This window comes from Poecilia reticulata, chromosome 13, assembly GCF_904066995.2.
Source record: "Poecilia reticulata chromosome 13, P_reticulata-male-v2, whole genome shotgun sequence".
In the NCBI taxonomy this organism is placed as follows: domain Eukaryota; kingdom Metazoa; phylum Chordata; class Actinopteri; order Cyprinodontiformes; family Poeciliidae; genus Poecilia; species Poecilia reticulata.
The window spans coordinates 25,809,458-25,835,017 of NC_088842.1; the positions used below are offsets into that span (position 1 = coordinate 25,809,458).

Genomic DNA, 25,560 nt, shown 5'->3' on the forward strand with positions numbered 1-25,560 from the left:
ACTTCCAAGACATGGCTGCCCAGTAAAATGACAGGTCTGGACAGCGAGATATCACCCTGAACAGACAGTCTCCACTGTAAAACATGGTGCTGATGGTGTCATTCCGTGGGGTTGCTTTTATTCAGCAGATACGGTGAAGCTGGGTAGTCGCTGGAAAGGTCGGCACAGTTAAATATGGGCCAAAGTGATGTTTTAGCTAAAGGCTGTTAGCTTTATGTATGGCCATAAAGCTAACAGTTCAATAACAAATCCTGTATTGAGTCTCTGTTAAACTGAAAGCAGTAAAAATAAATCAACTGAACTTGTCAACCATATATGTTCAATTGATGCTACATGGTTATCGGCATTATTGATTAGTTTGAAGCATCTGACTGAGTCTGATCAGGAAGAGGGCTTGATTTATCTTCACCGCTCCTGCTTCTTATGTCAGCTGCCACTTTATCACTGAACGATACTTCTCGTATGCCACACTGCCACACCCATCATGTTTGACAGACATTACAACTACGTTATAATTGTTTGTTTTCCGTTTTTGCTTAGAGAAGCTTTTTCTAGGTTTCTAGAGCTCTCTAGATTCATTTACAATTTACTAACCTGCTCCATGTGCTTGCAAGTTGTTTGGATTTTTAGATCAACCGTAAACGGAGACAAAAGGAGGAAGTTCAAACCATCTTTTCCATTGATCATTTTGGGCATGGATCATATCCCTGTCTCTTAACCATACAGCCAGACAGTTATTTAAAGAGAAGCGGGAAAAAACAAATGATGTGCATTAACAGAGCATGCCAACCATAGATACTACTGTGGAAAATCCTCTCTGCTACCTTGAAAATGAGCTGTTAAGATCTCATGACGGTCATACAGCAATAGTCTTCAATCAGAGGACTCCTCAGACTTGTTGCAGTACTGACTGCTACTGGAAATTCTCCTTGGAGCAGCATCACTAACCACAACAACTCTTTGAAGATACTTGCATGGGATAAATATAAATATTACAATCCTCATGAAAAAGAAAATGCTCTGTTGAGAGAAGAAGCAGATTTAGTGACCAGGTACTTCAGTTGTTGCCCATTTTCTTGCAGGAATTTTGTTTCACAGCACACCAGTCTAAATGGACCACGATCTATAGTTGATTCTTCCCATATTTATTTACATCCTTGGTAAATGTGGGTCAAATGAATGTTTTTGCTGTAGCATAGTTCTCACACAGAGAATTCTAGAGAAATCCAACTTTAAGTTCTATTTATTGAGGAGCAGCACCCACATTGGGAAAATCCCCACCATTACTGATGCGTCTGACAGTCCTTCTCGTCACCACACACAGTGAGCAGGGTGGTAATGGACTACAGCAAATATTCGCATTTTCTCTCCAGCAGACACCATCTACATGCCGACTGGATTTTTGAGAGCAACACTAGAAAAAAGTCTTTCTGCTCTACCATAAAATATCTATCCAATAAGTTCTTTGAGTTTAACAGAACAGAATACGGTTGGTTTTTTTGGTAACAAGCACTTCATGGGTTTGATGTAAAATAATGAATTGGCACATGGCAAACCACTTCATGCCTACTGTTTAGTACAGTGGAGAATGTGGAATGCTGTAAGGTTATTGCTCCATTCATGTCCTCTGGGAAGCTTCTTAGCATGCATGAGGGAATGCACTCGGAAATAAAAGAAGATTTTAAACAAAATCTGGTGGATTGTGGCTGCAAAAAGAAAACTGGCTGTTTGAGTATTTTTTATTAGGATAATTATCCAAAACAAATGGTAAAAATGACATTCAGCTGAAGAGAGGAGAGGACCAAGACTCACTGCCAAAAATCTGTTGTAACTTGTACCAACAATTTATTAACAAAACTTGTAGCTTAATATTGGATTTTTTTTAAAAAACACAAATTACTCAAATTAAAGCCTGGATTTTTTTCTTTCATTTGGTATGTGACGATACTACTATAGTAGAACTATGTTGGCTGCTTTTACTTCTATCAACATGTTTTCTGTTGTTGTTTTTCCAGTGGAAAGCTTACTGATCTCCCACCCACAGCGGAGGCTGTGTCATAAAATAGCCAATCAGCTGCTGCCAAAATGACAAGTCATGCCTTTCTTTAGTCACAGCTTCTTTAAAACTGTTAGTCTGGACTTCAGGTTTGTGAGTCAGTTAAGCAGAAATTATAGTTAGGAAGCCTTCTTAGAAATAAAATATTGACAGATTTATTTTTGTTTGTTTGTGTGCTTGCATGATTAGCTCAGGATGCTACAGTTGTTTGCAGAACATTTTATTTTTGTCGGCCAACATGACGGGGGTTTGCTAGGTCACTCGCTTTATTCTATGTTTACTATGGGCCGCGCCCAGAGTAAACATCGAACTTCAACGTATTTCATTAAGATTTTATTTTTATGATTTTATGTTTACTACTTTACAACACAAAGTAGTTCATAATCGTAAAGTGGAACAAATTTGTATTCAATTGGCTCTTACTCTGATACCACTCAGACGTCGCCTAATTTGTCCTGTGTGAGGGGGCCCCCGCTCTCAGGTCCCCTCTGAGGTAAAGTTGGAGAACTCTGATAAGGCTAACTGACGTCACTCTGCAGTCATCAGCCAACAATGCAGCTATTTACCCCGAGCCAGATTTAGTCCCAAAGCAGGCCCCTCTGAGAAACTGGGCTCCAATAAAAGCAGAACTCTAACCGAAAGTATTTATATATAAAAGCAAGACAAAAAAAGTTGTTGTATTGTGTCAAAAATCAGTTACTCTGCAATTAACACCCAACAATGTTTACTGATGAAGTATGGAGAGCTTGTTTTTGGCTTAACTTTAACTGCATGTGTTCTGTGGTTTTTCAGCTTAAAGGAAAGCATAAATGTGCAGTTTAAAACATTGGCTCTATGGTGAAAGTGTTGTCTTTACACTATAATAGTTGAACAGTATGAAAAACTTTAGCTGAATGAATCCGTGAGATTTCCAAATATCTGAAATGCTTCCTGACCTCTTGTGACCTCCTTGTTGTGGGAAGGTCATCATCATGACAACAAAGCCTCTCCTGTCATCACTTAACATATCATTAGTGGTTAACATGACAAACATGTTTCACCGCTGTTTTCCATTGCAGTTTGTTTGTTTTTTGCAGTTACGTCAGTGTTTTGTTGACGAATGCATGATTTCCTGTTGCATCTCTAGTGACGGATTCGTGGGTCGATTCTAGTCGTTTGCCTTCAAAGAGCCCGTGGTAAGACTAAAATTTACTATAAAAATTAGTGAAACTGGATTAAAATGTCAACCTGTGACTGCAATGCTGTTTGAGACATACCTTTTAAAAGACTCGCAACTGTAACGGCAGAGTTGCTTGTACAATCCAAATGTATTCGGCGCATTTTATTTAAACGGTTCTAAGAATGCATCCTTCCTTGTTATAATAATGTATCATTTGCTAGCATCAGAACTTGAACATTTTCTTTCAAAAACATGAGGTTTGTGGTAAAATGCAAGACGTTTCAAGTGGTGTTAATGCTTTTGCAAGGTTCAGTTCATGTTGTTTAGACTCTGCCATTTGAATTGCATGCTCTGCATATCTTCTCAGTATAAAGACGAACACTGCTGAGTTGCTGCTGCTGCCATCTTGGTCTTCCTTCTTTTCTTATGTCCCTGTGTTTCTCTCCACCCTTTTGTTTTCTTAGTAACTCACACTTCCTGCTGTTACACTTTAAAAGTAATCCCCTTCTTGTACATTAAGAGACTTGCATAACATCCTTTCAAAGAGCACAGTGCAAGGCAGGTGGTAAATGTCTTTGTGTTTCTGTAAGGCTAGCTGTAGCTTTTTCTTGATTTCTTTCATGATTGGATTCATTATGTAAGGCATTTAGTTTCACCTACTACAAGTGCAAGTCAAGGACGGAGCATGATTAATGCAGGTGGATGGAAAGTACCCAAGCAAGGAATGTTACCGACCAAGAGGGAAGAGCAGTCCGCTGAAATTGCTGCACAGCAGGCCGAGACCTGCCGAGGAATGCCAGGAAAACAGTAGGAAGTGTAATGTGCAGAGAAGGTACAGTGAAGGGTGCAACTCCACGAGTCCTTTTATAAGAATCTGAGCTAGAAGTGATTGCTGACGTTTGGGTGGAAAAGTGTTGAGTGTTATCTGAATGGCAAATTATATAAAACGAATTCACACCCTGTGAACATTCTCCTTCTGTCTGGTGTGTTCTCAAAGGGAATTCAGATTTCAAGCAATAGAAAACTGTTGAAATCTCTTCAGCCAGTAATTTTAATAGGAAGTACAGACTCATCCAGGCTGAGGTGCTTCAGGCTGCTCTGTATGATGCAGCCTCGTGTTGATGTACAGTATGCCGCGGCTCTGGCGCAAAGGTGTGAAAAACGCTGACTCGATGATCAGGAGATGAACTGCATGACGCTCTGTGGTTCATCTGTCTGAATGCTAGACCAAGAATAGAAATTTGGAAAAAGCTGTGATGAGAGTTCAGATTTAGTGGCTGGAAGATGACTAGTGGGAAGCTGAGCAAGGGCTTGTAAACGACAGCAGAACCACAGCAGTGGACAAGGCCCTGAGGAGAGCAAACGTCTGCAAGTTTGCATCAAGATCCTGGTGCAAGTTGGTGACGATATGAACATCAGCTTATGTGCCAGAATTCTTATAGTAAATATTTGCAACTTTACATAAGACATCCCAGAAAAAAACTATAATCCAGTAACTATGCATGTTATCCAGCACATCTCCCATTACTATTTACAGTGGACGTTCCACAATGTATTATATGATTATGTGCGTCTCTGTGTCTCTGTGCGTTTTGCACATATCAATAGGGGCGGTGGCATTTGGAGTGTGAAACAGTCTAAAGTACTTCATCTTTTTGATTAGTACATGTTATAAATGTGTGATAAAACTGATTCCCATACAGGAGGGATTTTATTGGGTTACAAAATCTTAAATCATCTCCAGTCCCTTGAAAAGCTGTTCCATTCCTGTAACGATTTAGATTTTATCATGAAATCTCAACACATTTTTTGTGGGTCTTATGTGACAGCCTGTATAAATGTGAAGTGAAACCAAAAAGGTGCCTTTTAATTAGTTTTATTCCCTAGTTAAAAGTTGACAGGGGTGTGTATGAATTTGTGCCTTAACCTTATCAGTAATTACAGTTTGTACCCTGGTGCAACATAGTGGTGTCAGCATCATGCTGTGGGGGATCCGTTTCTTCATCTGGAACAGGGAAACTGCTCAGAGATTAGAAGCAGGAAGGAGCCTGTTAGAAGCTACCAAAGATACTGGAAGTTAAATCTTATTCAGGAGTTTAAATTACCTAGTTAAAGTAAAGACCAAAATCTATAATAATTATTAAAAATGGTGTTCACAGACTCCAACTTCAATGAGCTTGACAGCACTGGTTGAGACATTATTCCAGAACACCTGCAACTTTAAATGTATAGACAGAAGTCCCTACTAAGTCTCTATACACAATGGGAATGAATGCCGATGAAAAACATAAGGGTCAGAATTGCTTTTCAAGGCGGTGTATCTTTTGATAAATGTTTTCTTAGTATTCCTCATGGAAGATTGTTTATCTTCTCCTAGGAAGTCATCAGGCTCTGTGACAGTTACTGAAAAAACAAGAATTTCCTCACACAATTGGCGCCACCCAAAAGCCCTCCTGATGTTGACAAAACTGCTGATGCACATAGCTGAGTTTTCTAATATTTCACCTTGGACTCAAGTGGAAAACAAAGACGTGATGTGCTGAAATGAGCAGTCTCATTATATCCAGTCTTTTGCTTATAAATCCTCTGTTTTATGCTTTCTAAGACCAAATTAAAAGGGTAGGACAGATTAAATAGATTAAGAATAAAACAGTTGGTGTTTACTGCTAAAGGTTTATTATTCCCACAGTAGACAACTCGATCCCACCCTCTTTTCATCCCTTTTTTCTTCGCTTTTTTTAAGGTTTATCTAAAACATTAAGCATTTATCTGAAAAGGAATGGCTTTTAATGTTGTAGAGGATGTCTCATTTTGGTAGCCTATACTTAAAACAAATTTGATGTAAAAATCATTCAAATTAATCCAGGATTTAATCTGACTTCTGCGAATACTTAAAAAACATTCCAGTTTCTACAGGTTTTCTCTGATTAGCATGTATGTGAATGTAGTGGAAAGTAAATAATTCTCAAATGTTTAGTAACAAAATGCATAATTAAAATGCATTGCTACACAGTAGAGTTCATGATGGAGTTGGTGGCATTTAAAAAATCGCAGTGGTTGCAAAACAAAATCACATCTTAACGCATCCGTCACTCTGCTTGACAGTTGAGATTAGATATTTGTACTGATGTATTGTTTGGTTTAGTGTCCTCTCCACTTTGTTCTCTTATCTTCAAAAGACTTTCATCCCAGAAGTGTTCTGGTTTATTCCAATGCAAGTTGTCCAGCATAAGCTAATTCCCCCGGTTTAAGTTGGTGGGAGATTGGAAATTGTCTGGAGTATTTTAGATTTGAGAATTTTCTCCTTCATTGATGGGATTTTGATGGTTTGACAATAAATAAACTAGCAAACCTGCTCCCTTTACAGAAGAAGAATCTTTAACTAGAAAAAAAGAAAATGCATTTGATCAGCAGTACTTTGGAACCATTTGCCCTTGTGACTTCTATGGAAGGTTTCCATGTGAATGCGTGCATGCATGAATGCATGCATACATGTGAATGCATGCATGCATTCACACAGAAACATGCATGCAGTGGTGAACTATTCAGCCTGTACTTATTTGTGTCTTATCTAATGTAAGATCACAAAACAGATTGGGGTTGTTGCCTTTTTTTGAAATGCATTGAGCTGACTAAGTATGGCGTCAGTTTCCTGCTGTTCCGATGATGTCGTATCAACGAGCAGTTTTTCTGCCTGTTCCTCATTTCTTTTTTCTTTTTTGCATAGTAAAGTGGATGACCCCTGACTGGTCTTGTAATGTATTGGAGAGGTTATGTGCGGTAGTGCTGGTGTACCTGGTCTGTCTGATCACCTGTAGCACATCCTGGGACCTTTGATCAGTCATGCAGCTGAAAGGTGACGGATTTACAGCAGGGTAGAAAAACTTTGGAGTTCACACACAGCCATGTTTGCACACCACCCACTGAAGGCCAGCTTTACAATAGCAGCTATTAATAGAGGCTGAAGCTAGTAGCTAAATAAAGAGAAAGGAAGGAAGTAGTAGGTAAAGACTTGGATTTTCACACATCTAGAGCTGTTGTGTGAAAACTTCAGATTTTCCAACAGTAAAACTCATCTGTGTGTGACTTACTTGTGGTTTTCAGTGATGGAGGGTTATAAACACCACACTGGGCTAATGAGCGGGTGTGCATTGTTTTTAGAACTGGACAGACAGTCGTCTTTTGTTTGTGGCGAGCCAGCAGTGATGCACAGTAAAGATGCAATGGCCACGTTTGATTTGGAGATGTAAGAAATGTAAGGGCACGCTGACTTCTGCAAGTTCAAACTCATCAGGCTAACTGTACATCTTATCTCGCATATCATCCTTTTTCAAGATGAGGAAACATGTTTAAGTTGATCCTGTACAAGTAGATCTTGATTAACTTCTATGTCCAAAACCATGTCGTAGTTCATCTTTTTTTTTTGCCGAATAAATATGCTTTTTTTTTATTTTAGTTTATTTTATTTTGAACAGTTTATTGACAAATGTACTGTATTTCTGAGTTGTCTCTGAGGTTCTCTTTACAAGTAAAATGAAGGTGACAATGGTGTAGTTTCATGCAAGAAGATGCCCAAAGCCACGTTATTATGCAAGCCTCAGGGCTTGAATAACAAAATCATCACTCCATGGCCTTTTGTAGTTCAAAATTTGCTAACTAGAACACCGGTTACCCACATGATCTATGCCATAAAAAGCAGGGCACATTCTCTGATAAGAGCCTCGAAGGTAAGGAGCAGTCTGAGTCTTGGGCAGCGATGAACCTTCAGTCATTTTAGGATTGTGCATTCTTTACATTCTTGAAGCAGAGGATGGGTGGAGGAAGGGAAGGGTGTTAGTCCTGAGTGTGAGGTTACATGGTGGAAGAGAAAAGACCATAGAAAAATAAGACTCTCACTTTGGTATGTGCTACTAATGATGGTCACATACATTTGAATGAAGGCATCAAAATGTCATGAGGCATTACTCTTGGCATCCACGTCAATAATCAGTGCTCAATTACTTGTTGTTTTCCTACTACTGTTACCTAATTTTTACTTTTTGTTGTCGATTTAAATGCTATTTTAAACATCAGGTACATAATTTCATCTATGCTAAGTTAAGAGATTTGGCAAAGTACATGTATGTAAGTTGAGATATCAAATCATGGTCATTCTCACTGCCATTAATGCTCACATTTGATGTAGAGTTTCACAATCAAGACGCTAAATATTGAAATTAGTTGATTGGAAGACATTATTATAGTAATAGTAATAAACGACACACACCAGAAGGCAATAGAATCCCCAAACTTGACACACATAAGCAGGTGTGACGACGCTACAATGACATTAGGGCATTTAACTATAAGCAGGCAGTAATTTTCTCAACTCTGTACTGAAACAAAAGCTAACAGTATGTCAAAAATTGTCAATGTCTCAACAATGTGCCCTTGAGCATCAGTTCCAGCTTGTCATGTTCTTCACAAGTTGACTTACTGTCCGCTGAAGCATGACATTCCTTTCGTCTTGAAGGACGGCCCTCGGGTCAATATCCTTAACTTTTTATGAGTGCTGTATCTATTGACATTACTGCAGTCAGACCTTTTTATAGTTGCTGGGCTGTGTTTTGCATTTTTCCACTGGTATTTTGGCAATTTATCTTTTGAGTTTCAACTCTTTGACATTGGAAAGCTTCTTTGCCATCACCCAAATCTTTAGCTGTCTGCACATATTCTGGGTAAGCTGCTGCAAAACGTTATTACTTTCAGTCAGAAGAAAGTTGTAGGTCAAATTATAACATTACCTTAACCCTAAACATGTTTGGTCCAACTGCAGAAAACAACTTTGATGTAAGACGTTGTCTGAAGGAGTCTCTTGGAGATTTTAGTTATAAGTAAATGTAGTTTCTGCAGCCTAGTCAACATCAGTCCATGATAAACATTTGACTACAAACCCCATTTTCTATCTAATTTTGTGTGCTTCCAGAGAGCCTGGGATTGTGGAACCAAACCCCAAATTGCTGTTTGAACAGATCTGTCTAAAACTAAAAAACATTGACGTTGGCGTGAAGTTTTTTTCTTGCACACTTTAGCTGAGCTAAGTTTGGGTTTAGCCTCCAGCAACAAACGTCATCTCTGAGCGGCTGCGTAATGAATCCCCCGTCTGTCCTCACACCAGAATGTTCCCCGAAAATCTCTGTGACTCTTTCACTCACTCGTTCTCAGTAGATCATGTGGTGCTTTTTGTTTAATAAAGACAGGGAGAGTTAAACATTGACCATCTCTGGCCGGAGGTTTTATCCTTGTTAAAACAACACACTTCCTGGAACTGCTCACCCTATGTGCTGCCCCGCTGTAGCTGTGTGTGAAGCAAACATAAATTCCTTCCCTTGATATTTTCTTGGTAAAACCTGCCACCTTCTGTGAAATCTTCCTCTTCTTTCTTCACAGCATACCCTCACACTTGTACATGAAACCTCTTTTACCACCAGACTTTTTCCAGTTATTCTCGTGAGCCTCTCTGTGTCACACCCTGATAAACAAAGATAGAGCATCCTAACCACTGGGGGAAAACAGGAAGTTTACTGGCCTCAATCAGTCTGTGTGTTGCATGTCATCAGCCTGTATTTTTTTTGCCCATGGTATATTTGTTTTCCGTATCTCTTGGGTCAAATCTTGATTTTGGTACCACTGGCTCTTTGAACTGCCAGCAGAAATTCCTGCTGGGGCTTATGGACTGCCCTGGGCATTGTTTCATAAGGTACCTTCTGTAGGTCATGTCCTGTGTCGTCATGCGTAAAGTTTACATTCATACTACCTTTTCCATTTAGTCTTTTGGAAATGACATGTGAATATTAACTGACACAAACCTTTAATTTGAGTTTTCCAAGTTATTAATTGTCATATCCTGCGGAACTCTGGTTAAACTTTCACCATGCTCTTCTTATTAAGGACTTTGTTGTTCTTACATTAACCAAAGTCAGCATTCTAGTGCACATAAGCCTCATCGTGTCTTAAGAAATGCACCAATCAGAGATCTGGATCTATTGCAAATGAAACCACAGTTTGTGTCTGTCCATCGCTTTCATAATAAAATCCTTTAGGCAGATGTACCCAACTAAATAAAATCTAATTAGATAATGGCACAGATTTCTTCCACGTCTCAAAATCTAGACTTCAGCCATATTTGCATTCAAACATGTCAAATTGACAGAGGCAAAAAGATGACTTGCGTTACATTTTGCGTGTTTGCGTCTTATTTTTGTAGTTGGCAGAGTTAGCATTACCAACACTAATGGTAACTGTTATTTGCTTTTTCAAATGAAAGAAAAATGCCTTTAATTAAAGAAAACAGAAAAGTGAAGTAATGTTGCTTACGTCAACAGACTGTTAGAAATCCAGACGCTTCAGGTAAAATTTATTTTAGTTTCTAAATGCAAAAGGGAAAAAACCAATAATATCCTCACCTAAGGATCAGGAAAATTTTTGATCACAGGCTGATTGACCAACTACAAAGATGGGAATTGATGTTATGTTGATGCTTTCACAGAAAGAGGGTGTAAGAGACAGAAATATGAAATCTAAATGTGAACAAACCACAGGGCCAGTTGAGTGAAGGGTCAGAACAACAAGCATGGTCTATATTCCCTCTGTAAACGGGTCCTGGGTCTTGCATGAAGTCCACAGGCACCCAAGGAAGCCAGACCATCTAGTTTTTCAATTCTGTTCCATTACAAAATTTTAAATCCTTCTCAGTTTTTCATAAAGTACCGTTTTAAACGTTAAATCCTAGTTCCTCTCAAAAAAAAATTTCTCCTCACAGGTGTCAGAATTGAGCACAGGGTTCGAGTCAAACTTTCATTTTGACTGCTAAAATAATTCAAAACTTTTAGTTGTGACTCTCACTTCCACCTCCATCTGTTTTATAAAGTCCTGTTTCCGGTGCTTCCAATGACTCAGAATAACTTCAGTTAAAGTGTGAATCAGGATTACAAGGCTAAAAGTATTGAAAATATTTCTCAATCAAATCTTCTGTTGAAAGTCTCAAAATATTGCAACAGATTTTCACAGAAAGTTTAAAAAAGGTTTCTGGCTTGTGACCTAGCTGTTTAAATAATAAAGCGGATGTATACAGAGCTAATAATCCATCTTCCAATCTCTGAAGGTGTCTCCACTATGATCCAGATAGCAAAGGATGATTAGGTGTCTGTAAGGAGTCAGGGGGGGTTATTCTGTTGCCTTATCACTTCTGTTGGGGCAGCTGGGATCACAGAACTAATCAGGTATGCATTATTTGTGCTCAGCTCGTACTTTCCCACATGTCCTGCCCTGTTTGTGTCCCTTCAGTTTGTTTCCCCCTCCTCTCTCTCTAACATTCCTTGTGTTTTGCCTCCTCACCCATCAGATGCAGTGTCCCAGAATCTGTCCAGATGGCCCCGGAGAGGAGCGGAGGCGTAGGAAATAAGTGACTCTAGGAAACGGCAGGTAAAACGTGTGTCTGTGTGTGAGCAGGCTGGTTCTTGTAGTTATCTTGACCTATTTTGCATACAATGCTGCAGGGGAGGGTGTGTGTGTGCCTGTGTGGTACGGTGTAAAAGTTGAAAAAGTAGAACTGCATGCTGGCTTAGCTGGAATCTGGGAGAGTAGGCGTTGGCCTGACAGATGGGGAATGTGTGGAAGTTTCTCCGCACATTATAGTTTTGGGTTAGTTTTGCAGGATTACAGCCAATGCTGATGCATCCTTGTTACGATAAAACTTAGCAAAGTTGGATTCATGGATGTATTATAGTGTTGAGCGATGCTGGAAAATCTTCCATTGGTGATATTGGTGAATATTACTAGACAGCATTAGCTGCAATAAATGCAGCACTTACCTTTATCATCTTGTGCACAATTTTCTGTGTCAGGTGTGGATATTTAAAGCTGTAAGGCAATGTCCAGATACCTAATATTACACTGGGATGCAAAATACCTGACATTTGAATATGATTAGCCAGTGGTTATTGCTACCCACATAGCCCTTATGTCAATATTACAAAGGACTACATAGTCATGGTATATTGTTTAGTTCCAGTTAGTTTACATCTTTGTGGAAAGAGGAGGTTGAGAGGAGGTAAGCATACAGCCCTGTGGTGCTCCATTATTAAATGTAATGGAGGTAAATGTAACTGAGTGGCATTTATTAGTTGCAATGTAAGAATAGCTGAAGTTGTTTAATGATTCAATGTGTTTTAACCTTACCAAATTCATCAAAATGAAAAATATTTCTGCTGAAAGAAGGTATACAAACAGAAACTCAGCTTAGCTTTGCAGATGTATATTCTACATTTATGCTCTTCTGCTTTCACAATAAACAGTTGGTTAAGTTTCAGACTTACTATATGTGGTGCAGTGAGAGCAGCTTTGACAGCTGTCAGGATAATAACCACATTTTGTTCTCCCAGTCAGCGCAGGTGGCCAATAACCACCAATAATCAGTACAGATGCCTCCCACCTGCACTCTGTTTATCTCCCCTCTTCCTGCACTCCTACTCGCATGTGGAAAAATAGCTTGATCCAATTATTCATGCTGCTCTGTCTTCCGCCACTGATCGCTCCTCCAACATTGTTTTGTTGCTGCTGCAGAGAAACCGAAATGAATGCAGCCATGCAGGTTTAATTATTTAGCCTATGGAGCTAAATAGAGGTCACATTTGTTTCCTGCTTTCAACTGAAATGACCTTTTTAAGTGTTGTTTCATTTGCTTGCATGAAAAGTGAGCAGTCGTAACCCTTACACTAACACAATCCTAGGAAACCCTGCCCTTCAGCCCATTTGTTGGTTGGCATTATCTTTATAGCATTGACTTCACTACCTGAAGTATTATAGCATAGAATAGTCTTTGCTATGTTTGCACCCAGAGAATGGAACAAGCTGTGCTGCCGTCAACTAATTATAAATGTAAATTGAGGCCGTTTACCACATGTATGCCTTATTTTATGTAGACTGCCCAAAAAAACATGCACTATTTTGATCCTTCTCAGGGAACATTAGTTTTTTTCTGCGTTATGGGTTATACAGAAACCTGCAGAGTGGTGTGTTCAAAGTTTTTCATTTCAGATAGATAGGAGAGTATGCGACTTGGAAGCGACAGATGTCACAATGTCATTTACTGCAGGAGTGTATTTCCAATCACCTCAGCCACAGAATGATTGCTGAAGCCCATAAATGCCTTGCGTCTCCAGACGTGTGTCCTTCAGTGCCAATGTGTGGCCCGTTTGTTTGTACAGAGGATAAACAACATCATGCCAAGATGCCAGGACACCACGGCTGAGAAATCAGTGTGTGGGATCCATCTCTGCTGTACTCAGAACTACTTGCTGTTATTTTTGTCCATTTCTTTTCAGTCCTTCCGCTCTGTCACGATTCAGTCAAAGGCTCTGCTCTTTGACTGATATTTGTGTGATATTTATTTTCAAACATCCTACTTTTGAAGTGTCCACATTATAATTCAGTTACTCAAAGCTTGCCTTACCCTTATCTATACAAACACGGCTTTTTGCGATATATTTCTCCTTCTCAGTTTCTGCAGGGTTTTGAATAAGAACCCTGATCGTGTTGCATTTACTTGCTCTGGCTGTGATGCTGTGTTGTTTTCTTGTAAATGTATACCATTTATTAAGTTTCAGCAGCAGAAATGTGCATTAAAACATGTTAATGCTGGAGGCAATCCCTTTACCTCCCTTTAATCGTGCAATTAACTGAAGTGCATTGATGATCTGCTTCCCTATGTTTGACATTGGAAATGTAACCACAACTTTGTTTTACTAGCACCATGCAAATCAAGTAGAGGAAATGGCTTTTTATTTCAAATGAGTCTGTTTGGGCTTTTATTAGTTTGCATTAAGCAGCTTCTATTTCCTGGAATGCTGGCACACATCAATAACCAGGAAGTTTATTTCTGATGTCATGTCAGGGACAGGGTTTGTGTTTACTTCGTACCTTTACGGTTGATTTAGAAAGGAGCAAAATTCTAATGTTTTTGTTTTTGTTTCTTGACCCATCGAGAATGGATTTGTCACATTGCATTTATTTTGGACTTTAGAGGATTTCTATGCAGTGTGGAAAAGTCTAGAATTTGATTAAAACATTTCAAGCTCTGAGTGGATTTTTAAAAAGAAGATGGTGTATGGAAAGTGTATATTTCCAGAAGTTATTCACTGTCTCATTGTCTAAATCAATGGTTCTTAACCTGGGTTCGATCGAACCCCAGGGGTTCGGTGAGTCGGTCTCAGGGGTTCGGCGGAGCCTCTGCTGCAGAGGTAAAGACACACTTGCGTAAAGTCGTGATGACGCCCCTCTTTGCCATCACTTGCTGCAAAGGATCACGTTACATTGCTTAGCCAATCAGAGCTGCGGAGGAGCCCTGATTGAAGGAGCTCCACTCTCAGCATGGATTTGAACTTGTGTCTTTAATTACTTCTGCAAAGCTCACAGTGTTTACCAAATTCTATAGTCTAAATCTGCTCCTTAGTCGCATCTTTTCGGGGTTGGTACTGCCTCTAGTGGTGTGGGGGTGGTTACACAGCTAATATAATTACATTACTAAATCAGAATACCGCAAATTATTTTGTGTGTCGGGAGGGGGGGGGTTGGAATAAGAAGGGTTCGGTGAATGCGCATATGCAGCTGGGGGGTTCGGTACCTCAAAAAAGGTTAAGAACCACTGGTCTAAATGTTGCATTTCTTCAACCACAACTATGTTTTGCTCATTCATCAATATGCTTCAATGTATATTGAATGCATCAGTCAAAAAATATGTTACGAAGAGAGAAAAAAAAAAATGTTGCATCTGACTAAGTCGTCCGTAAAAGGATCCACTTTAAATTTATAGCAGTCTTTTGTTTTTCGAAAATCGTCAAACTCAAGAAGATGTCATGTTAATTTTAGTGTGTGATCATAGCAGTCCATACGACTAATGTTGCAGGTGCTGGAATGTATTTATGTTCATTCTTTTGGCGGATTTTGTCACAAGACGTTCGTTTCCTCATGAGCAGCTTAAATGGGAAAATGTTGTCAGGAAAAAAGTGGCCATATTCCAATAATAGGTATTCAATGTTTCCTCTTTGTCGGGGTTTATAAAAAATGGGAGAGAAAAAAAAGATATTGTCTCCTATGGAATAATGGCTTTTTTTCTTTTTTGTTGCCCTGTGAACAGCTGTCTGTGTACAATGCAATTGTTTCAAATAGTTAGTACTCTCTGCACCAAGTCCTGTCTGTGTTTTTTGTTCTCATCTATTGGATGTTGAAGATGGATTTAGCTTATGCTTAAGCACTCCAGCTATTCTAATAATACTGTTTTTAGAATGAAGCAACAAGGAAGTGCCTACTTCTGTCACAAATACTCCTTGTTTTTGAAGTCAAAGGTACTTGGAGTCAACTTGTTAGAAAAACATTGGATATGCCTGCATTTGTATTTCCTCATTCCCACTTTCACAGAATCAGATTGGCTTGGTGAATTTTGCATACATGTGTGCCATAGCTGCAAAGCTTCCTCTTCCTTGTAATATGAGTACAAATATGGGCTTAATTTGAATAATCTTGTGATTGTGAGAAGAGTTTGCATAGTGTCCAGTTCTTCAGAGCAGCTATCACAAATATCAACTATGTTTACCTGCTTTAAACCAGCTGCCTTGTAAAACTATTCATACCCCTGAGGTTTTACTTTATTTTTCATTTGACACACTACAACCACAACTTTTAACATATTTAGTTAGAATTTTGGACCAAATTAGAGTATGTATTATAGTAGCATACTTTATTCATATACCCCCAAATAAATACCACTTCAACCAACTGCCTTCAGAAGCTACCTAATAATATAGTTCATTGGGGTTGAAATAAAATACTGAAATAAAAAAAAATCTTTATTGTTGATCTTACAAAAAATTAATTACAGCAACTTTTTTTGAAGGCATTTGGTTCTATCTATTAAGGAGCATAGAGCTCTAAAACAAGTAAGTAGCATCCAACTCTGTACTCTAAGGTTCATTCATGTTGTGGGACAGTTTGTAAAAGGTTAATGGGAAGTTAGGTGGAAGTAAATAAAGGCCATTTTACTGAAGAAAACCTGTTAAAGAATTCAAATTTCTTGAGATTTTGGAGGTTCTTTTTCCATGAGAAAAATGACTTGAAATGAACAATAAAATGGCTAACACCAGGATATGTTCATGTGTTGCAATGGGTGTAGTTAAAGTCCAAACCTGTTTAATTAAGACATATTTGTGACCTGGCTTAAAAGTTAGAGTTCAGTCACACTCTACCCAGTGAGATAAAGCTCGAGTTATCTTGCAAAGCAGAATAGACAAAGCTGGTAGAGACACACCTGAGAAGAGCTGCAGCAGAAACTGCAGTCTGTAGACTGCAGAATTTAATCTACTTGTAGTCTAATAAAGCAGCATATTTTTAGACTTTGACCCCTTTGACTGTGTTTGTATACGCGGGAACTGTTGAAGGTGTGAGGGAGCCGCCTGAAGCTGCAGATCCCGCAGCGGAGAACATGAGCATCCCCATGTGACCCCAGCGCTCCCTCCCAGCCGCTGTTTGGTGTTTTTATTTTTCCCCCTTCTCTGTGTCTCTGTGTGTTTGTCTGTAAGGCCAAGCTGGCAGGGCAAGGGCAGCACAAGGGCAGTGTTTGTGCAGGGCACGGGACTGGCCTTGATGGCACGCACACACACAGACCAACATGCACACACTCTTTCCAAAAAACAGAGGCTTATTGTGGACACATGGCCCACTCGGCTCCACACTTCACAGTCACACATTGTATCACAATTTTACAAGTCTATTTCTTTCTTTCTCTTAAATTTGTATCTCTTCTCTGTGGCGGTTACTACTTTATACCTTTCATCTGCACTCCAAACATTCTTTATAAGAGACTTTCCGTTCTCCTGAATCATCTCCCAGTCCCTTGTTTTCACCTTCCTCCCTGAAGGAGGTGTGAAAATCCTGAAAGTTGAAGTCATGGAGAGATTCATGTTGGTGCTGCATGTTGTTTCAATCCATCATCAAACTCTGCTCACTGCAGAACTTTCTCTTGGGTATAAACCAGAGGAGTGATATAATTAAAGTGTTATTACCTTCAAAACTAGCTTTTTAAACCTTGACTTTCTTCTGGCCCACAAAGTGACTACCCTAGGTTAATACACATATAAGATTCAACAATAAAAATGTATTTGAAGTTTCTAAAGGTACCCAAATCTACCTGTAAATAATCTGGTGTCCTGTTTGCATTGTGGAAACAGAGTTTAAAATCTCCGTGGTATTTAAAGGGAGTTGCACTGAGCAGAAACAGTTGCTTGGAAACCGATTTCACATACTGAAAGCTGCCATGTTCTCTTTTTTCAGAAGTGCTAGACGGGTGGGCTTTTTATGGATTTCTTCGAGGTGACATAACACTGCCACAATGTGACATCTGTCATTAGTGTCTCACTGTAGGTGTTTTCCATTATTGTAAGAATCCTGTGAAAAATGTCTAAGGTTTTAAAACAGAGATTAAGGCAGTGACTAACATGTGAAGGAGGATGTAAAAAAGACTACTATATTAGGATCACATTTTTATTTCTGGGCATAACAGTTGTAATTTTGGCACTGGCTACTAGCACGTGAAGCACTTTGAACCTTTCTTTTCCTTTTACAGACTTTTACACAACCCTAAAATAAAAAGGACTGAAGTTGAAATGCTTGACTACCTTTCAACTTTTCGCCACCACCAATACCATTTCCAATTTCCAGCACCACCTTCCCTTTGCTACACTTCAACACAAGTAATTTGCAACAATAACATCTTCTGGTTAGCATTGTTGGAACGATCATTAATGCCTCTCCAGCTCATCCTCTCCTCTCCTTATTGAATAGTCTAGTCATCCTGTTACATGATTTGAAGTCAAGCAGCACATAGTTCCTCTGTACGGTCTTAAAAGGTTGCGACTGTCACAATCTGCTGGGTGGAGCGGTTCAACATGATGTCATGGGTATATGCACTTTGAAGTCCATCTCTGTCAAATGAGGTTTCTCAGAGAGGATTATTAAAGAAGATGTAGCTTTGTTTAGATCTGGTCTTTCAGCTTCTTGCCTGCACTCTAACAGTGCCTGTCTGGCTCAGATGAAATGAGAGTCACAGTGGATTAACGTTGGAGCAGGCAGAGTCTCTTTGAAGTATGCTTACAGTAACCGTCTTCACTGTAATGCAAGAGGAAGTTGCACAGAACGAAATACTTGAATAATCTCTTGTACAGAATTGCAATGCTGTAGCATGAATGGGATGTTGCAAGTTGACTCAAGCTGTTTTCTCTGTTTCTCCCTCCCTTATTATGAAACAATATTAGCCTAACTGTGTCCAACCATGAAGAAAAAAATGTTTTTGTTTTCCATCTTCTTACTCATCTATGCTTGTGACTTCTCACTTTATATTTGTCAGTATGCAACAGTAGTCTCTTACAATCAATTGACTATCTCTAACACATTAATATAAGCTGAAATGTTATCCCGATGTTTTCTAGAACTTGTATTGCAATAGGAATAAATATTAAAAATGAGTATTCAAATATCCATTTTCAGAATCAGAATTTCTTTTAATTTCATTGAGCGTGAATAAAATACAATGAAATAAAAAAAATAGCAACTCTCAAACACTGAACAACTGAGATGTTAAGAATGAATAAATAAATATTTAAATAAATAAATCTGTGCCCACATTGAGTCGGAGCTTCACAAATGTGAATATTGCTCTGAAATAAAACCAGTTGTATAAAAATGGCTACTTATCTACACCAGATACTTGTAAAGCTACAATCCAGACTACTTTATTTCTAGAGAATATTGAAAACTCAAAATTATGAGCACAAATGTATTTCTGCTTTCTTGAAACCAACTGAAAAATAACAATCCTGAATGATATGAATAACATTTGTGGTTAATTACAGTTGATCCTTATCACTGAATATTTTCCAGAATGTTTTTCTTGTTAATGTTAATTTCTTATTTAATTTAGCCAAGATTATTTTATTTCTCATTTAATTTAATGCAGAAATAATGGAAGACATAGTTTTTAACTCCTGTTTTTGAAAGTATTCCTAAGAAATATTGCAGTCCAAAAAGCCAAAAGACCTTCCTTTTATACATGACCTATTATTTTTACCTTTACCTTTTAGATTTCAACACTTTCGTGTGTTTTAGATTTGCAAAGTATGTTTATGTCAGAAATCCACATGACTTTGAGTATTGAGTAAATCATGCTGAGATAAAACTAAAACTAAAGAGCTATGACTTTTATTTGGATCAAGCTTTTTTATTTATGAATGACTAGTTGGGAAAATTTTCCCTGGTGACTGTTTGTCACTAACTTCCTGTTTGGTGTCACTGTTTCCTGTCTGAGATGTGGGGCCAAGGGGTTTGTCATACAGCCTCTGCCTGGACGGTGTTTTTCTTTTTGTTTTTCTTTTTTCTATTTTTGTTTTTTTATAAACACAAAGAAATTCTTAGACCTGCTTTCGCTTCATTCATAATGTGTGAAATGCTAGACTTGGTTTCCAAGCAGTTCTTTTTTTATTACCAACTGTGATGGAATATTTTTTAGCAATGATCATTTTTTAGCCAGCTTCTGCAGCCGAGGATCAGACCGCCAGGGTCCCCTCCCTTGGCTGCCGCCCATAGCACAATGCACCCGACCCCTTTGGCCCCTCGGACAGGTGGTGAGCCCATCGGAAGGGGGACCCACGTCTCCTCTTCGGGCTGAGCCCGGCCGGGCTCCGTGGGTAAAAGCCCGGCCACCAGGCGCTCGCCATCGTGCCCCACCTCCAGGCCTGGCTCCAGAGTGGGGCCCCGGTGACCCGCGTCCGGGCGAGGGAAAACGCAGTCCAAAGTTTGTATTCATCATAGGGGTCTTCGGGCTGCACTTTGTCTGGTCCCTCACCTAGGACCTGTCTGCCTTGGGTGACCCTACCAGGGGCATAAAGCCCCAGACAGCATAGCTCCTAGGATCATTGGGACACTCAAACTCCTCCACCACGATAAGGTGGCAGCCCAAGGAGAGGCAGCGTCTACTGTGAAGCGGGCGCTGTACCGGTCCGTCGTGGTGAAGAGAGAGCTGAGACAAAAAGCGAAGCTCTCAATTTACTGGTCGATCTACGTTCCCACCCTCATCTATGGTCATGAGCTTTGGGTCATGACCGAAAGAACGAGATCACGGGTACAAGCGGCAGAAATGGGTTTCCTCCGCAGGGTGGCTGGGCTCTCCCTTAGAGATAGGGTGAGAAGCTCGGTCATCCGGGAGGGACTCAGAGTAGAGCCGCTGCTCCTCCACGTCGAGAGGAGCCAGTCGAGGTGGCTCGGGCATCTGGTAAGGATGCCTCCTGGACGCCTCCCTGGTGAGGTGTTCCGGGCACGTCCCACCGGGAGGAGGCCTCGGGGAAGACCCAGGACACGCTGGAGGGATTACGTCTCTCGGCTGGCCTGGGAACGCCTTGGGATTCCCCCGGAGGAGCTGGAAGAAGTGGCTGGGGAGAGGGAAGTCTGGGCCTCCCTTCTGAAGCTGCTGCCCCCGCGACCCGACCCCGGATAAGCGGAAGAAAATGGATGGATGGATGGATCTTTTTTTTTTTTTTTTTTTAAGGCACAGGGGCGGATCTTACTTTTTTTTTTTTTTGAATGGAAAATCTAAGAAATGAAAGATAATGTCTTATGATAAGTAGGTTTTTTGCTAAAATTGTGCTTGAACATGCGAAACATGTCAGTCACTGCGACTAGTTGTTGGTGTTAAACTGACCATTATGACAGCATGTTTACTCTTTTCAGCCACCACCTACATGCACTCCTAAATACAGTGAGCAATAGTTTTCCAAGACGGATGACTCACATCTACACACTCCCACCGCTGAACGCACAAACCTCAGCTGACCGCTTATTCATCCACCAGCACAATAGACACAGGATTCAACTGATTATTATGCTTTCAGATACACCTGTGTGCTCACTTACCTGATGTGGGCATGTATGGAGTTTGGGAGTTATCGGCATAAAAGTAATGTCTTTGTGTGGAATGAGCACCTGCTGCCTGTATGACTGTGTGTCCTCTTGTGTGACGTTTCAGATGAAGCTGTTTTTGTATGAAATGGATGTGTGAAGTTGAGAATAAACTGTTTAATTGTGGGGCGAGAAGGGTTTTGTTTCATTCCACTATGGTTGGTGGCTGAAAGCGAAACATGACTAGTGGTGGGGGTGGCACAAACCTGCCAAAAGGTGTGAAAATATGGTTATGATTCATTTTATTCTTTTTTTTTAATGTTTTTTACTTGAAAGATTCTCAGTGTACCATTAAAATCAACAAATATTTTTCTACGTTGATCTACTCGGCTCGCATATTTTGGATTTGTTGAAACCTTTAAAAAAGATGTATGGAAAATAATAATGTTCTTGTGGCGTAATCTCCATTAAATCCAATTTTTAAGTTGAGCACATTTACTATTGGAACACTTATTATTGGATTATTGGAACAATGGACCCCAGGTATTCCCGGGGATAAGACCCCCTCAGAAACATTTAGAAATGTTTGTTTTTAATAGGCCAGACAACAAAAATAACCTAATATGCCCTTAGCAGAATTGCAAAATCAAATACCTACAGTATTCAATCAATCAGTTCAAACAATCAGTGCCAAAGAAAATAAATGCATCTCCTGGATTGACAACTTTGCAAATGGTAAATGCCAGCCAATGCCAGTTGGGTAGCATCGTGGTGTTTAGCTTCCCTATTTTCTTTGAATATTTTAGATGCCCTCTCCAGAAGAACTTGTGAATAGACAGCATTTTTGTAAATAATTTGGAGTCGTGTATCCCGCCTGTTTTCTGGGCTGGAAATGCCACAAATAACCTTCACTGGCCTACCGTCACAAATGTAAAAATGGGGAGTGTGGTAGACTAGTGAGACATTAACTCGAAAAGTTTGCTTTGGTCAGGGCAGACTGTAATAATACCAGAAGATTGTTTCAAATAACAGCATTCTGAAGCCAATAATTGTACGTCTGATTTTGCTAAAAATGTGTCGTTCTTAACTTTTTCCCCTGCTAAATGCATGCGCTATATTTATAGCAGGGTTTTTCAAAATGGATCTGTAGTGTGAAACATTATTCTGCTGCAATAAAAGACTAAATTAGATTTATTTTCAGGCATCTTTATCCATCACTGTCTGACCAGCGGTGTCCTCTTATGACTACATGGATTTTGTCTTTGGAAATACACACTCTGAACCGAATGTACTTGCGTGTGCACACACACACATATACACACACACGCACACACACACACACACACACACACACACACACCATCCTTCCCAGAAGTGGAAACGCTGACTCCGCCGACCTCATTGTATATCTGCACTGTCATTTACGGTCGTACAGTGGCTGTGGAGAAGAGGTGAAGAGGTCTCAGATCCTCTTTTTTTTTTCTCCCCCGTTGTTTTTGTCAATCTTATTTTTAGCTGAAAGTGTCATAGGACCCTTAATCAGCAACCACAACCCATTACACACACCCACCATTTGTTTACCCGCCACCCCCTCCTTCTTGTCTCCTTTTTTTTTTTTTTCAATCACTTACACAGGAAGACGCGTGGACACACTCACTCCATTGTAGTGAACCTCACAGGACTTTTACTGTCACACACAGAGAGCTGTAGGGAGAGAGTGCTGTGTAACACCACTGTTTACTGTTTAATGCATCTGTGCATGAAAGCCTTCAAAACATGCCTCTGAGTTCAGAGGAAGCATAGACTCACTTTGTCTTTATGAGCTGCGTTATTAGTGAAGTGTGGCCTGTGTGTCAGAGGTTATGACTGGGTTGTAGATTACCTTTGTCAACGAAAGGCCATTTAAAGCAGTTCTTGTTTACTTGTTGTTGCATTTACCCGAGATGACTAATCAAAGATGACATGGTTTTTTTTAACATTTCTTCAAAGAACGTCTGTCTTCTGTCTACTTGAGGAAATCTTTGAACAAAAACGGCAACTTTGAATTAGAGATAACTTGAAGTTGTTACCTAATCCTTGGAAGTTTGCATATAGAAAACAGAAGAAGCACATAAATGAAGTCATATTTCTGCATCCTCAAACGACATGCTCTTTGTAGTACGCCTGCAGGATCCTGTATTTTCTGCCTGCATCACCCACCGTATGCTTACCGTATCCCTTCTCTCTCCTCTGTTGTCACATGAAACACCCTCGTCTTCGTGATCTTGCAGAAGCACTTGTTCTGCTCTCCTCCCTGTGAAACCTGAACCCGACGGCAGACCTCTGGCTGTCTGCCACCACATCCTCAGTAACCCTGCTCACCTGTGCGTGTACAGACAGTGAGAGAGAAGCTGCTTGAGATTTGTCACATTACATATGTATTTTATTGGGGCATTTTCTGTGGTAGAACACCACAAAGTACTTAGTGCATAATTGTGTCTAATGAGAAAATGATTGTTTTTCACCTTTTTGATAAAATCTTTAAACTATGTTGTGACACATCACTCCTTACACATCAAAATCAAATTCAGGATATCCAGTTATCTTCATAAATCAGATAATCTGTAAATAGAATCCATCTCTGTGTAATTTAATCTCAGTCTGAATCAAAATCTCCTCCTTACGCCTCACAGGTTTGTTGTAGGGAAGGACGGATATGAAAAATTTGTGCCAGTATTGTTTTTCGATATTCGTATTCTTTCTGCACTGTGGTGAAAAATGACCACACCACTGAAATAAGTTCACTCTTTTAGATAAAGACCCCACAATTCTCTGCTGCATCACTGTAACTGTGACGTTACCAAATAAATGCTACATGAACAACTATTTACCCCTCTCCTCCTGAAACACACAGCAACAAGATAGAAATAAATATTTGTAATCAATATCGGCCCCATTTTACCTTTCAGACCAGAACCAATATGAAAAATAAACTTCTAACAGGTCAGTTGAGGTGATCTAAGACCAGGACAAATTTTAGTTTTCCAAACCACCTCTCTGGCCTTGATAGAAGTAGCCATCAACAAAATGGAGTAACGGACGTGTGGACGAAGGCACTCTTGTCAGATGAGACCAATAATGTTCAGTTTATATTCCAAACTGCTAAATATGGTGGATTACCAACACTGGAAATCACCTTTAAAATGCCCAATCTGACTGACATCGGCTGTAACTTCAGAGAAAGGGCTGAATATAAATTCACAGCAGACTTTTCAGATGATAAATCATTTGATTTTTATTGTTAATGTTTTAAAAATCACGTTTTACTTTCCTCCCACTTCACTATTGTTCATTATTTATGCATTGTATTTAAATGTGATACAATTTAAAGGGTATTAATGCTTTTTCAAGACAGCTGATCTATGTTTAAATCATTGTAATTGCTAAGAGCAACTCAAAAGTGGAGATGCATCAGCACGTTTTGTCTCATCACAGCTGTTGAAGTTTCACACAGACATGGCGTCAAGTTACCTTTCAGGTTTGTAACTGGGCACCTTTGGTATAACTTTGCTGTTGTCTGGTTGTGGGTTTGAATGGCCGATTGTGTTGTTTATGTCCAGTTGAGTCAGTCTGTATGAGCTTTGTGGTTGCAGAAGCATTCCTTTTGTTTTTTTTCCCTTTTTGCATCTTTGTCCTCTTTTATGACATGCTTAAAGTGGAAAGCACTTCTTAAGTGCGATGTTCTGACAACAATACTGTTTGAACAGCACACAGACTCACTTGCGGCATTGTTTCCATTTGCATGGTTGATGATGTTAAGTGCCCCAGATTGTAGCTTCAAATGCACCACAGACATCGCAGCGTTCTGCAGCTCGTCTGCTGCTTGCTTGAGCACTTAACTCAGATGGAGAGCAGCCCATTAGAGGCAATCAGGGCTATCGCTTCCTAATGGAGCCAAAATGGAGATGGACATGAGGACAAGAGGAGGAGTTGATATGGACGGCAGCTTGAGAATGAGGTCGTGACTGCAGGTGGAAGTGGTGTGATCGTACACCTGAGGAGATTGAAACCAGGCTGTTTTTAAAGCAGATGTTGGGAAGCAGCTTCCTGCATGCCATCTCCACTCTGCACAGTGGAGCCGCTGTGTGCATGTTTGCTTGTCCACAGGTGAGCACTGAGGTGTTTGATTTCCCATTTTCACTTATCTCACAATTGAGGAATAAAGAGAGAACTATTGTTCTACACAGAAGACTTTGACATTTTGTTACTGCACAGATGGGACCGTCTCAGACACTTTCTAGACATGAAGAAGTGGTGTTTTCCATGCCCTCACCCTGTCATGCTCTTGATAATTACCTTGGCAGAAGCCCATATGTTGGCATGTGTT

General features: G+C 39.8%; 1 protein-coding gene across 2 annotated transcripts in view; it reads left to right on the forward strand.

The window, feature by feature from the left end:
* Positions 1-25,560, forward strand: part of pik3cb (phosphatidylinositol-4,5-bisphosphate 3-kinase, catalytic subunit beta) — a 57,126-nt gene that overhangs the window by 2,027 nt on the left and 29,539 nt on the right. Inside the window, exons 1-2 of one of the 2 annotated variants that reach the window (XM_081614373.1) lie at positions 3,211-3,231; positions 11,599-11,678. The gene's annotated coding sequence lies outside the window, so the exon portion shown is untranslated. Of the gene's footprint in view, positions 1-3,210; positions 3,232-11,598; positions 11,679-25,560 lie in introns of those variants that run through there. The other variant, XM_008426230.3, reaches the window with a different exon arrangement.